At 36.8% G+C, this 15,039-nt stretch overlaps 1 pseudogene; it reads right to left on the minus strand.

Annotated features, from left to right (window-relative positions):
* Positions 1-2,317: 2,317 nt before the first annotated feature.
* LOC131530478 (sialoadhesin-like) lies at positions 2,318-12,292 on the minus strand (annotated as a pseudogene).
* Positions 12,293-15,039: the final 2,747 nt, after the last annotated feature.

Raw genomic sequence — 15,039 nt, forward strand, 5'->3', positions numbered from 1 at the left:
ATGTTAATTAACAAAATTGATATACGTTGCAATCCGACAGATAAGATGCCAGCATCCACCTGAAGAAACATCATAATTTAACAATTTGATAACTGCTACGTTCTCCACTCCATCAGTCCTTCATCAGTCCCAGCGACAGCGTAACAGCTCGTTAATTCATGTTTGTGCAATGATGAGACGGACAAAGTTACCATTTACTCTCATTTTACTCTCTGGTGCAGATACAAGTTGTCAAAGTTGCAGTGCACAAAAACCCCTGGGTGGACTGACCTGAATGAACTGAAATAAAAGCAGAATATAAATGTTTTTTCTCCGTTTTCTGAACTACACAGCACAGCGAGAGCACATGTCACACAAACACATTTCTCCAAACTATACTACCCATAATGCATTTCACTCTGGACTACAACAGCCGTAGATAGTGATCTTCAGTGATAACTCTTATTTCCCTTCTCCCACAACACTATCTTTGATATGACTGCGATAAACGCTGCTTCTGATGTTGTGTGCAGCTGAAATCAACCACACACTCATCACAATGAAAACATGCACCTTAGAAATAACGAACATGAACATTGAGATAATGCCAATGTATACAGCGAACCCCAGTAGAAATGCATACACAAACATTCTTATTTCATTTAACGTGTTCGTGTCTGTTACTATCGGCGTGTCTTCAGCGATTACATATGCTCTAAACTGTGTTTTGCTCCAGCTGTATGAACACAGATGCAAATTGCTGCTGCTAATATGCTTAATATTTCGCTCCTGCATACAATGCAAACTGCTAACATGAAACTTAGTTTGATTATGGTTGCTCATTTTTTAATTCAATTAGGCAGACCACACAATATACACAGTGATATGGATTAGAAGAGCATTCACTTATCTTAGATGCTGATTTGGCTGTTTTTAAAGCACACTGCAAAGTGCTAAAGTAAGCACTAGTCATATATTTGAAGGTTGAGCAATGAGCTCATTGGCTACAGATACAGGAGAGAACCAATCAGCTGTGCCATGTGATAATGATGTCATTAGGTCAGATTGAATTAGCGCCATCTAGAGTTTCATGCCAGAACTCTGTATTTATCATACTATCAGCACCACGATGAGAAATCATGTGAAATGCAAACACCAGTCGACTGAGGAAAGACAGCTGTCCATCAGTGCATTCACGACTGCATTGATGGACCGAGTGAGCTGAGAAGAGAACTTATCTGATACCGAAATAATCTTGAGAAACATGCTTCCTATAAACAGAAAACACAAAGCGCTGTAAGAAACTTTGCTTAGCACACGGTTATCTTTGTGTCATTCTTAAGGTTATTGCACACTGAGTCCCAAATTTTCGCACGTTAAAAAATAAATATGACCTGATGTTGTTTCAATCATGTTTACACAAAACATTCAGATCAGGTTCGATTTTCTGCATTTTCACAACTGTAGCAAGCATTTTGATAAAAAAATATGACAAATCCAAAAAAACTGAAAAAAATGCCTGCGAAAATTTCGGACTCAGTGTGCAAGAACCTTTATTGTTATCAGACTGAGGAGCCAACTTTCACCCGAGCATGGGGATATTATTGTTTTTCTTACAGTTTTTTTTCTTTTTTTTTACAATTGCTTACACACTAAAATGAAAAACAACACACATTTAGTGAAACTTGACACTCAAAGAGCAAAACCTCATCCCAAATTTGCACATTCTCAGCCTCACACTTTTTGCGAAACACTACACACATTGTTTTTCAAGACACTAAACACACTTCTCTACATTAGACACAGAAATCTAACACGATGTCACTTCTTTGTCATTTTAAGGCACATCTCTCCAAAATACTACGCATATGAACCAATTGATCAAACACGGCCATCAGGTGTGCAGACACTTAGGTGCTTAACTGTAAACTCAAGAATCAAGGTGTAAGCACTATAAAAAGGCAACAGGTGAATTTTTGTCTTCAACAGAAATGAAAGGCAGTGTTGCAGGAAGAGGAAGAGGAATAGGGAGAAACATCTTTGGCCACAGAGATATTTCACTTTATTTTGATTGTCCCTTTAACACATTCTGTTGACTATAAGTAACATTGCGCCTACATTTCTACTAACTCTCATTAGAGTGTTAGTAGTGTGTTAGTTGACTGGTAGGGTTAGGGTTAGATTAAGTTGACACGTTCTTGCAAAGTTACTTATAGTCAAAGTTATACTTATAGTAGAGTGTTTGTTGGGAGACCATCACAATAAAGAGTTAGCAGATATGAAGCAGACAGTCTACTAATACTCTTATGAGAGTTAGTTGACATGTAGTTGCAACATTACTTAGTGTCAACAGAATGTTCAAAAGGGACCATCAAAATAAAGTGTTACCAACATGACAATATATGCTGCAATCACGCAGAATGGGGCATGCCAAAATAGCTCCTTACAACACAGATCACATACTCACGTGTTTAGACAGACTAAGGGTGAATCCCATTTCTCTGTCTTACCCCTTCCCCTTAGTTTTGCGCGTTCACGTGAGAGTAAGGGCTATCCCAATTCTCGTTTTGATCGAGGGGTAGGGCTAAGGGGAAGGGGTAGGTACCCCTTAAAACCAAGCATTTTCGCGAGCTTACTTGAAACCGAGGGGTACCCAGAACACACTGCGCAACCGGCAACAATCAAGTATTTTCGGCTTAAATAATTTATTTAAAAATTACGACAGTCTTGTTTTGTGCTCTAGACAGTCCTGTACATATATATTTGCAACCATGTTCTTAATTGAAACGTTTTTAAAAAAATCGCTAGTTTGCGACGCTAACGTTACATTGCTGATTTGCACAACAGTCCCGCAGACTAGCCTTGAATGAACTCCATGCATGTCTACAGTTTTAACAAGTTTGTAAAACGATCCAAAGTTCGTGATCAACACTTGTCGGCTCTGATGACGTAGCAACCAGCTAGCGACGGTGTATGACGACGTAACCGTAACCAAGTGGTGTGTCATTTCATAGGGGTATGTTTTCACCCCTAGCGCTTACCACTCGGTTTCGAGGGACAAGGGCTAGGGGTAAGACGTAGGGGAAGGGGTAAGACAGAGAAATGGGATTCACCCTAAGTATTGGACAGACTAGGTATCTGGTTCCATTATTCCAGCATCTCCCACAACACTCTCCCTTCCTTTCCTTTTTCCCTTCTGCATGGCAGTGGAAGTTTTATGATCTCCGACTCTATGTTATTCTCCTCATTCAAGCTTTGGAGGAGTCCTGTGACCTAATAGATGCAGAGTCTGTGTAAGAATGGATTCACCATTCGAGAAAATTCTTCCCTTGCTGTCTTACGAGGGAGGACATTGACTGATGTGGATGAAGTGGCCATATCCAGCTATACAAAGAGATGATGCTAAGGTGTTTTTTCCCCATCTCCACAAAAGTTTATGTACTATATTGTATTTTGAATATGTTCTGATTTTCAGTGCAAAATGCAGCCTAATTGCAATGATGAAGGATTTTAGAATGTGGTGAGAAATAAATATTTTCATGAATGTGCAGTACTTGTCTCATGTGTTGTGTTCGGTCAGTATATCCATGTACTTTAACAATATCAAAAAAAAAATAAAAAATAAAATAAAAAAATAGAAATGTTACAAGTCTTTAAGACTGTGTCTGAGTGTCTAGTGGTTCAAACACAATCTGACTGCATGAACCATGTGTGTACCAACACTGGGTTTTGTTAAATTATTGTAAAGTTTTGAATGAAGTGCTTTGTTTTGCAAAAGATCTTAGATGTTCTGATACCCGTGTCTGTGTGTGTGTATTGTTTTGACAAAATGAGCCTTGTTTTTAAAATCGTACCTAAACAATGTTAAAAAAAAAACTAACACCAACATGTAAAAAATATAAACACAATAAACACAGGCCGACTCGAGTGTTTGTACATTCTTTACTGTTGTAGTTGTAGTAAGGTTGTTTTTTTTTGTTGTTGTTATTTACACGTTTTCAACTAAAGAAAACCTTGAGATATAACATAACGTTGTTGTAGAGCACGGCTGTGTATAATGCCTAATTATAAGCTTATTCAGAAATGGTGACAAAAACTTGATAATTAAAAAATAATGTCTTTCTCGTTAAACGTAATTTAAATAAACTAATATTCAAATATTAATTTATGAGCCCAAATATTCGAATACAATATTTTTTTTAAATGCCTATCCATACGTATGTCACTCAGTTTGGAAAAATCTAACAAAAACATGCCTCGAGAGTCCACACTTTCACTGACTCATGAAGCATGAAGGGACAAATATCTCCCTTAAACGGAAAAGTTCATTTCTGTCACTGCTGTGAACTAACCATCACAGTCAGCTGTCCATGACAGACCTAAACCAGACACAGTACCAGCACAAACATACACTCAGCAAAATATTGTCTAATTATCAACAAAATCCCAGGAAATAGAGCTCGAATTGATTTAAGTTTATTGTCATCAGCTTCACAGGCTGTTTCATGGCAAACACAGATTATATGTCATGAGCTGGGTTTGCTTCTCTGTCTCTCTCTCTCACATAAATACATACATACTTACACAATCTTACACTCACACACTCAGGCACGCCCATGCTCGTTCTAGCTCTCTTCTCCACCTGTTTGTCATCACAATCAGCGCTCGCGCTGCTTGGCGGTGACACCTGTTTCCACTCTGCTCTAATTATTGCCTCTATTTCCAGTGGCTGTGCTTGCGGCTCTCTGTCGGATTATTGTGTGTGTCATGCTTATGCTCTTGTTTTGCCCTTCATGTCAGGATACCGTCAGGAGTCTTACCATGTCTTGTCTTGCTGTGTTCATCTAAGTTTTCTCGGTGTCCTGTTGCTGCTTCCAGTGAGCCCAGTCCCACGAGCTCTCTCCAAGTTGGGAGTCCTCTGAGCCTGACCTTCTTCAGTTGTGTTTTGTTCTCATCCAGTTCTGTGTCATTGTACGACAGACTGCCTTGTTTTGCGTTTTCATTAAAGACTGTTTTTGACTGACTGCCTTTGCACGTGGATCCTTTATATCATCCGTGACATTATAACAATACAGTAGTACACGATACAAAATACAAAAATTAAATAAAGCAATTACAAAGTTTTGTACATACAATTACTTTTGAAATAAATTATGAAAGTTTTTCTGGGTCCATAATCTAAAACAAGTCCTTAAGAGTTTGTCCTGATAATAACCTTCGTCTCATGACATTAAATATTGAGCACAGACCAAAAGCACATGTTTCACTGTCAAGTGAGTCCCGCGATATTGACATTTTGGTGCTTCTTTGTCAATCAATAAATGTTCATGAGTTAATCTAGTATGTCCAATACGACACCTTGTATACACAACTTGGTCACCCAGGAAATAGAGATATAACCTTTTTTATCAACATCGCACACCCCTAATTATGATGGTAAAGCAGAAAAAAATAAACTACGTATATAACAATTTTTCTTTTTTTTTTTTTTACACAATCCAATTAATTCCTGGTGGATCAAATCAAGTTCTTCTCTACATGTTTTTTCGTTGAATATCTTGTTTCACTCAGAAGTAAAAAGAGTTGTGATGCTGGTTCATGTTGACTTTAACAACTGTGAGATGGCAAAAGGAGTCTCTCTCAAAACATGACTTTTACAGTAAGTAATCATGTTCAGTCTGAACTGAGATACTGAGAGAATCCAGGATGAAGCTGAAGTTCTCTCACCATCACGACAGATTAATATCAGATTACAGTTCCTTGCTCTTCAACAGATGCAGCTGTTAAATACACACAAAACAATCAAGCATTTACTTGAACACTGCAAAATTAATAAGGAAAAGCTGAAAGAATGGACGAAACGCATCTGTGTTTCACTCCGTCTCGAATCGCACTCACAGAAAGCGCTCGAGAAACAATATCTCTTCCGTGGCTCGGAGCGCTTTCAACTTTTAGTATGCTAATATAAGTCTTGAGGTAATAAAACATGTTTTGCACCCAAATTACGCACCCAAAGACATGACATGTCTTTACCAAGCATTTAACTAAACTTAACTAACCACCCTCTACACAAACGTTGTTACAGTAGCAAAAAGTCCAGTGCCAATAAAGATACAAAAAAATTAGTAAATGTTATAAAAATTTACAAACGATGAATGGTCTCCACTTTAGATTGGGTGCTGCAAAAACATGAACGAATGATTAATAAATGATTTGTAAAGATGAGAAAATAGGGTGAATTCTGGTCATTTGCGACACTTTTTGCCATCAAAATGACTGCTCATGAAGGTAATAATGATTAGTAAATATTTATAAACATTTACAATTGAATGACCGACACTGCATATTTCACGTGAGTGTTAACGATCGGTTCATTGTTAAAGTGAAACTTTTTATTGTATGAAATTTGTAGCACTTTCTTTTGTAGAGAAGTCAATTGTAGATGTCTTATTCTCATGCTGGGTATCTTGGGCTGGATGAGTGGCTGACGCTGAACGAGTAGCACAGCATACTGCACGTGATCGTTGATCTACAGTAGGCCGTTCATTGTGTAATGATTAGAATACCCTTTGTACACACTAAACTGAAATTAAATTAGTTGCCCTGATTGAAAATGTGGGACTGTATAACATGGGTTAACAAATTGTTTTGTTTAATGTTGTTTTCTTTTCTTTAGAGTTGTTTGGTCCAGCTCAATTGATCACCGTTTTCCCTGCCTTGGAAATTATATTTTTTGTGAGTTGTTAGTTTTGCTTATTTTCATTTTGGTTGTTGGCCCATGCCTATTGTTTATTGTCTGGTCTGTCTATTCTACATGCCAACTAGGCCATTACTGGCAGCTTTATGCATTGTAACTATATATATAGGGAGGAAGTATATTCACCATCACTCACATGTATGCTGTGGTTTGGCATTTCATGCTTTGAGTTATGAAAATTGAAGTTTGTTTTTGGGTTTATTGTATTAATTAATTTTTTTGGTGTTAATTTCATCTTTTATCATCTTTGAGAGTGATATTACCCTCTGCCGTTATTTGCATTTCCATCTTGCATGAGTAAATCGAGCCAGTTTTGAAGTGAAACTACTTGATGACTTGGAAAATAAAATTTGAAACTGTGTTTATAGTAATTTTGCCTTAAGGATATGCATTTAATTGAATAGCCGTGTGGGGAAAACCTTTCACATGGTCTGGGATCTCCCACCCAAATAAAATCGGAGTGGCGTAGTCAAGAATAGTGAATGTGAGTACTTGGTGTGCCTCATTACACTTATATGGTCAATCATTAAATAGGCTACTATTAAAATGTTGTCAACAAAAATAAACTCACATTAGCACATGTTAATAATTTTATGTATTTATTGTTTGTAGTATCTTGAAACTCTCCCGAGCAGTGTTTTTGCACTCAAATAAGATGACGCCGTAGAGCGCCCTCAGGCGACCGTTAATTTGACATCAGAATGAATACGCTACCAACGAACATTTTTAAACGTCATCATTTTTGTAAATTAAACGGCATCTCTCATTCAAACTCGCTCGCTCCCGCTCTCTCTAACAGCTCGTTGGTTCTCTGCATTGGATTGTGGGAAATAGTGCTTCAGCGAGAAATTAGAATGCATTGTGGGTAAAAAGTAGTGAACGAATGTAGGGAATGAAGTCGTTCACTCAGAATTCGGACAACACTACAAAATGGCTGACACCCGATATAGTGCACTATATAGTGGATGGGAGTGGTTTCGGACACAGCTAAGAGCTGCATGAATCTGGATATAGATTTTTATTTTCCTTGACAAAGGTTGAGCAATGTTTAATAGTCACAGGTTTAATAGTCTAGCAGATTTGTTGTCATTCAGGAATATGATTGGTGTGATTAAACTGAGATCACAATCCAGCTATTTAAATACAAAACATGAAATGAGGGCTTTTGTGAAGTGAATAAATACAGAAACACAGACTCACGGTTTACAGTGATATTAACAGGATGATATTTCTCTCCAGATTCAGACTCACACCAGTACACTCCAGTGTCATGTGTGATGGTGTCTCTGATTGTACATGTAGATCCTGTTTGTGATCTTCGACGTAATGATGAACAATATTCCAGCCCCCAGCTGTCTGTGTATTTTCTCACTGTCCATCCAGTAGAGTTACTCTGGTCCTCACAGCTCAGAGAGAGAGTCAGATGTGAAGTGTTGAGTTCTGCTGGGTCTGACGATCAGAGAGACTGGAGGAGAAACACCTGAGAAGACAATTACAGCTACAGTTTAGAAATCAATCAAGACAGTTTTATTGATATAACACTTTACTCAACTTTAATATTTTTCTGAAAAGCTGCTTTGAAACAATTTAAGTTCTAATAACTGAAAATCCATAAGTCAACACTGAGTATTTCTATTTAAAACTTCATAAACAAAGTTACACCTTAATATATTTGTCATTATGCCATCAGCAATCAAACTAAAGACAGCAGTGACAACCAACAAAAACCTCCATAAGCTGTTACTATTGGAGAAAAAAAAAAAACCTGGAAGAAACCAGACTCAACTCAGTTCTTCTTTGCCTGTACAGAGTGAATCAAATAGTATTCAAATAATCAAACTGTAAAATGATTGTTAAGTGTTTATATGGTCCATCGTATAAAATTTGTGCACATTGATGGAGTGTCCTGTGTTTTTGGAAAAGTGCCTCCTAGAATCAAGATGATGTGTTGAATGACATAAATATTACAAATACATTTCATAATGAAAACACTTTATTAAATGTTATATTACATACACCTATTTGATTATTTAAGAGTTCTATTTAAAGGGGTGGTTTACTGCGATTTCACTTTTTTCATTTTAAATAGTGTGTAATGTTGCTGTTGGTGCATGAACAGTATCTGCAAAGTTGCTGCGCTGAAAGTTCAACGTAAGCGGAGATATCGTCTTTTAAAAATCAGGGTTGCATAAGTAAAAAACCCATAAATTTGCATCAACCCCTCCCTCCGGAACATGCCAAAGAGGGGGCAAGGCCATGTTCTGCGGCTGTGTCGAAGAGGAAGAGTTATAGTGGAGAGTTGTAGCCATGCCGTCGAAACGGTGTTATTTTCACCCAGCTGTCAGGTCTTCTGTGTTCGGGCTTCCTACGGACGCTGTAGTTCGTCAACAATGGTTAAAATTTGTGTTTGATTATGTTCCTGACAATTACAATCCTAATTCAGCTCTCTGTGCTGTGCTTTTTACGGAATACAGCTTCCAGAATCTACATGAGTTCAATGGATTCACACAGAAACTATTACTAAAACATGGAGCAGTTCCAACTTTAAAAACAGAGGCAGCAGTTGTAGAGCCACAACCTGTAAGTAAGATTTCATAATTTTAAATGTATTTGCATGTATAAATTCAGATGCAATGTTTTAGTTTTATCAAAGACGTAAACAAATGCCAACGCTGGCTTTAGCCAGTTAGTTAATTGCTATTTCGTGTGTCTATGACAAACGCGTACAAACATTTTGGACCCGAATTTGTAATTATGTACTAATTTTGTAAATGTATTTTCCATGTATACTTTATGACGTAATTTTTCGATTTGATCAAGAACGTAAACACAAGCCAACGCTGTTTGGTTAGTGGCCAGTTAGTTCGATGCTATTTTGTGTGTATAAGACAAACGTGTACAAACTTCAAAAAATTATATGTAATCACAACAGCAAACTTCATTCAGAAACGTTTTGTAAGAGCCGTGCTTGCGGAAGTTCTGCTTGACTCTCTTCATTACTGCTTTCTGGGTCTGATTCTGGCTCAAACTGATACGGCAATATTGACACCATTATTTACATTTGACCGCAGCACATGCAGCTGTCGCACGTGAAGGTAATGTGCAGTACGCAGTTTAGCCAATCACAACACACCGGCCCAACTAACCAATCTGAGCTCATTGCCTGTTTCTGAGGGAGTGGTTTCACAGAATCAGGAAGTCAACCGGTCGTTCAAATGACAGAGGAGAAAGCGGCTTACAATAAAAGGTGAAATATATGAAAAATAAGGCGTTTTTTAACAAACGAAACACGAAAACATGTTATATTGCACCCCATAAACACAATAAAGCAAAGAAAAAAAGCAGTAAACCACCCCTTTAAGTTTTTCATGACAATTTTCCACCATTAGAATGAAATGTTTTACAGTTTTGCAGCTAAACCAGGAATCAAGGTGTTGCTGGTTAGTTTGGTTTATTTAGGACCTGCTAGTAGATGCAGTAACTACACCTGACAGCAGAAGCATCTTTCTCCATTCACACCATTAAAAAGTAGCCGTATATTATGACAGGATAAAAACACTAAAGACACTTCAAGATCTAAAAAGATCAAAGAAAATTTCCAGAGTGTCTCACTCATTCTGTTCAGTTTGAACTCACCAGTGACCCATATTAACTGTGTGTCGCTGTACCATATGCTATAGGCTGGTTCTCCTCTCTCTGCTCTGCACACATAAACTCCTGTGTGATTTAGAGCAGCAGAACTGACAGTGTAGTTTCCTCCTGCTCCTCTGCTGCTGTCTGAGAGCAGATCATAACGACTGCTGTAGTCTGTATAAAGTGAAAATGAAAATAAAGAAATGAGCAGACATTTTACATGAGTCTTATACATTATAAATTGAGTATTCAGATTGATTAAATATTTTTAAATCTCTATTTCTTTTATGAAACCAGTTTATTCAGATGTTACTACATGAAGCACATTATATCTTACCTGATGAACCAGTATCAGTGAACCAGCTGAATGTCCAGCCTGTAGAGGAGCCGCTAACCTCACAGATCAGAGTCACTGGATCTCCTTCAGTCAACCACGTCTGTGGAGAAACACTTAAAACTGCTCTGGGATCTGAAGCTGAGAAATCACTCATTAATAACATGATAAACTTGTGTGTGTATGTGAAGAGATGATCAAACTCACCTGATACTGTCAGTGTAACTTCATCACTGCGGCGTGATGTTCGTGATCCTTCTCTCTCTGCTCCATAACAGGAGTATTTACCTGCGTCAGACTCAGTAACAGAACTGAATGTGTGTTCCTGTAGTTCACTGAAAACATTGCCTGAACTGTCTTTATACCAGCTGTACTGCCAGCTAGAGACTCCTTCAGCATATATGTCACATCTGAGAGTGACTGTCTCTCCTCTGAATACATGTTGAGCAGGTTTGATGGTCACTGTGGGTTTTGGTCTTTCTGTACAATGACAACAATTCACAATAAAAATAATGTGCTGCTTTTACTGCATGAACACAGTTACTTGACTGTAAAACACACGCTAAATCAGACGAGACTGAAGTGTTGTTCTCTATAGCTGTTATAGTCATTTATAAAAGATCTGTCAATATACAATCATTGGGAATTTAGAAACATGAGTTTTTCAACAAGATCCCGCCTCTCACTGTTTTGATTTCACAGAGAATGTAAGAAATATATCAGCTATTCTTGATAGACTGATGTTTTTGTGTGTGTGTGTGTGTGTGTGTGTGTGTGTGTGTGTGTTTCTTGTCACACCTCAGAATTATCACATGAATGATTCAACTTGCATTTATAATCATAATGAAATGTAAGTAATCTCTCAACTCTCAGTTGGTTTATAACAGTTACTGCAGAATCACTCATATGAAAATATATGATGAAAATATATGAATTAAATTGACTCACCTTCAGTATGTTGAGAGTAGATGTTTGAAATCAGCACTAAAGATACAAAGAAGAAAAACTCATTACAATTTGAACATTGAGCTGATAATTATAAAGATGAACAAAACAAATATTAAGATATTGTGTAGGGACTGTATGTGTGTCTAGATAAACATGAAAACATCTGACTGGTATTTTATAGATTTGGTCACAGCAGAGAACTGTTTTGGGAACTTGAAGGAAACAGTCTGATCACGAGCAGAAGAATAAAGACAAACTCTTACTAACTGTGTACTAGTGAATATTACGACAACAGCGACAATAACTGCAAAACAAACCAACAGAACTGATTCAACAGCATTACACATCACAAAACTGACTGACTGAACAAACACTGATCTACAACACAACAGAGTGCATTTCTCTTTCACAAACAGCACTAACTGCACACTTCCTCTCAAACTCATCCTTCACTCAGATATCATGGACTAGAGCTGGGTCTGAAACTCTGAGAGCAGCAAGAAAATACATAAATCTAGAAACACTAAAACACTTGATCATTTATATAATATAATAGCAATTCCACTGAAATACATTTAGAGAAAATAATACTCACAGAACACAAGAGGAAGTTGACTGAGCTCCATACTGACTGAATGATGACAGACAGTTCAAGACACAGACTGTGTTGAAGACTCAAGACTTCCTGAAATCTCCAGTAAGATCTTCAGAATAATGTTGATCAGTCAGATCTTTTGATAATGATGATAATCTTGTAACATGTTTTCACAAAATGTCACTCTGAATAACATGCAAGTTTTCTACAGAAATGTTGTCGTGACCCATTCAGTATTAAATTGAACAGGATTTATATGCTATGAAAAGTTGTATTCTGGTGTGTTCAATGAACAAGAGAAATATAACAATATTTTGGTGGCTGTTTATTGTAATTAGGGGCCAAGCCCAGAATGGGCTGTAGCCCCTATTGTATCTGTATGTTTTCTTTATTTTAGTCCAATGGGAGTCTATGGCAACTCTATGAAGGGAACATTGGAAAATGATGAAATTTGGCAGACTTGAAGTCATGGTCATGACTAGTGATCTGACCAACTTTGGGGTCTCTAGAACTAACTCTATAGCGCCACCACCAGTTCAAAAATTCAACATTGAAATGGTAATAACTCCTGAACCCCTAATTCTAGAAAAATGAAACTTAGTACACCTGAGTACTCTCATCATGCTGATCACAATCAATAGCTTACATTAAGACTCCACCCATTACAGTAGCGGCCATTTTGAAAAGTACAGTATTCGGTCTTTTTGCTACTACTCCTTCAAAATTGATCCAATTCTTCTGAAAATTTGCTCAAATGATCTTTGGACTGAGCTGCCCAGACATGACTGAACTGATTTATTTTATTTATCTTTTTTCAAAAGTTATGATGTTGTGAACTTGACAAAGTTGACCCAAAATGGGTTCAGAGGCTGTATCTCGGCCAAACTTTGATCAATCGAAACAAAACTTGGTATGCTTCATCAACACCATGATCTGAGGGTCCATGCCAAAGTTGGGAACAGTGCCACCTATGGGTCGTGAGATACCAAAAATTCACATTTTCGTTTAGAACTTTTGAACAGTCAGTCAGAATATTATAATCTATGTGTCTATGGATTCCTTGAGTCATGCCGAATCAGAGGATGTCATGCCAGGATTGGCTGAACCACGTGTCCGCCATTTAGAAATTTGTCATAAATTGCAATATCTTTTGAACCATTTGACATATGTGCACAATAATGAGTAGGGATAATCAACACCATGACCTGGAGGTACCTCGGATGTTTGAAGACAGCGCCACCTAGTATTCCAGAGATATAACGATTCTTTCAAAAAAACTTATAACTTTTGAAAACATTGTCCAAAATGTGTCATTTTTATGTCGTTTCGTTTCCTGGGTTATGCCAATTCTGACGATGTCTCATTTGTTATTTTCCATGAATGTACCTGTCAGCCATATTGAAGTAAATGAAAAACTGTTTTATTGCTACTCTTCCTACAAATTTTGTTAAATTTTGTCCAAAATCTGATCATACGATCTTTGGACCGAGCCACACAGAAATGACTGAACAGATTTTTGATATTCACTACCGTTCCTGAGAAATACCTCTCCGAAATAGGCCGTACATGTGCTTGTTGATTTATGCTAGTTAGTTTAGCATGCTGATTGTTTAGCATGCTAACCAGCAGAGGCGGACAATGTACACAACTTCATTACTTGAGTGAAAGTACAGATACTACTGGTCAAATACTCCTCCACTACAAGTAAAAGTTGTAAAGACAGGTTTTTACTTAAGTAAAAGTATGAAAGTACATGCTTTTAAAAGTACTTAAGTATCAAAAGTAAAAAGTAAATGCATTGTTTTATTGTCACATTGTTGTATATTTACAATACCTTATGCCACTAATGCATCCTACTGAATACACTGATTGGCTTGTTATTATCTTTTGAATTAAGAACTTTTATGTTACCAAACCAATAGAAATGGATGAAGATAATCATCTTTATTTTTTATTTAACACTCCTACAGCTACATTGAACTCATTTTAATACTTGTTTAAAAGTTGCAAAGAGATTTTGAAGGCTATGATATGGTTCATTTTAGGCAAACATTGAAAAGAAAACAAATCTTTAGTCTTTTCAGAAAACTGGAACATACTCTCTCAGTATGGCCATTGTTGCACCAAAGAACCGTCTTTTTGAATTTTGCCATCAACTGATCAGTGTTCATAAAATGCTCAGAAGTAAATGAGCTTCACAACATGTGTCTAGGCTTAGGTATTGTTTAAACTTGATCCATTCTGATTATGCTTCTGCTTATTGATTTCAATTGTTATTGATTCCCAGTTTAGATTCCAAAGTTGTAAAAAAGTGAAAACATTTTGACCTGTGTGATCATTTAACCTACTTATTGATAATTTGTTTGCAAAAAAATATATTTATGTGGAATGTTTTGACAATAAAATAATGTTCAGATTTATATACTTCTTTGACCAGTTTTTAGCAGCAATTTACCAGTAGGCCTGATTAGTAAGGTTTTTTGTATATGGTAATAGCAGCAATTTTTGACGGATATATTAGCCTACCATTTTTATTGCCATAGTTTAACTACAAATATTAAACTATAGTTACTATATTGAAACTATATTAAACTTGTGGTTACTGTAGTTTTACTACAAATAGCATAATTATGGTTACAATAGTGAGAGAATAGTAAATTTGTGGATACTGTGATTTCACTGCAAATACCGTAGTTAAACTAGTTACTATAGTAAAAATATTGTTCATTTTCAAAAGAGCTTTAATGAGTTAACACATACACATGCGAGTTCACACAGAATAAAAACCATACA

Source organism: Onychostoma macrolepis, chromosome 22 (assembly GCF_012432095.1).
Source record: "Onychostoma macrolepis isolate SWU-2019 chromosome 22, ASM1243209v1, whole genome shotgun sequence".
Classification (NCBI taxonomy): domain Eukaryota; kingdom Metazoa; phylum Chordata; class Actinopteri; order Cypriniformes; family Cyprinidae; genus Onychostoma; species Onychostoma macrolepis.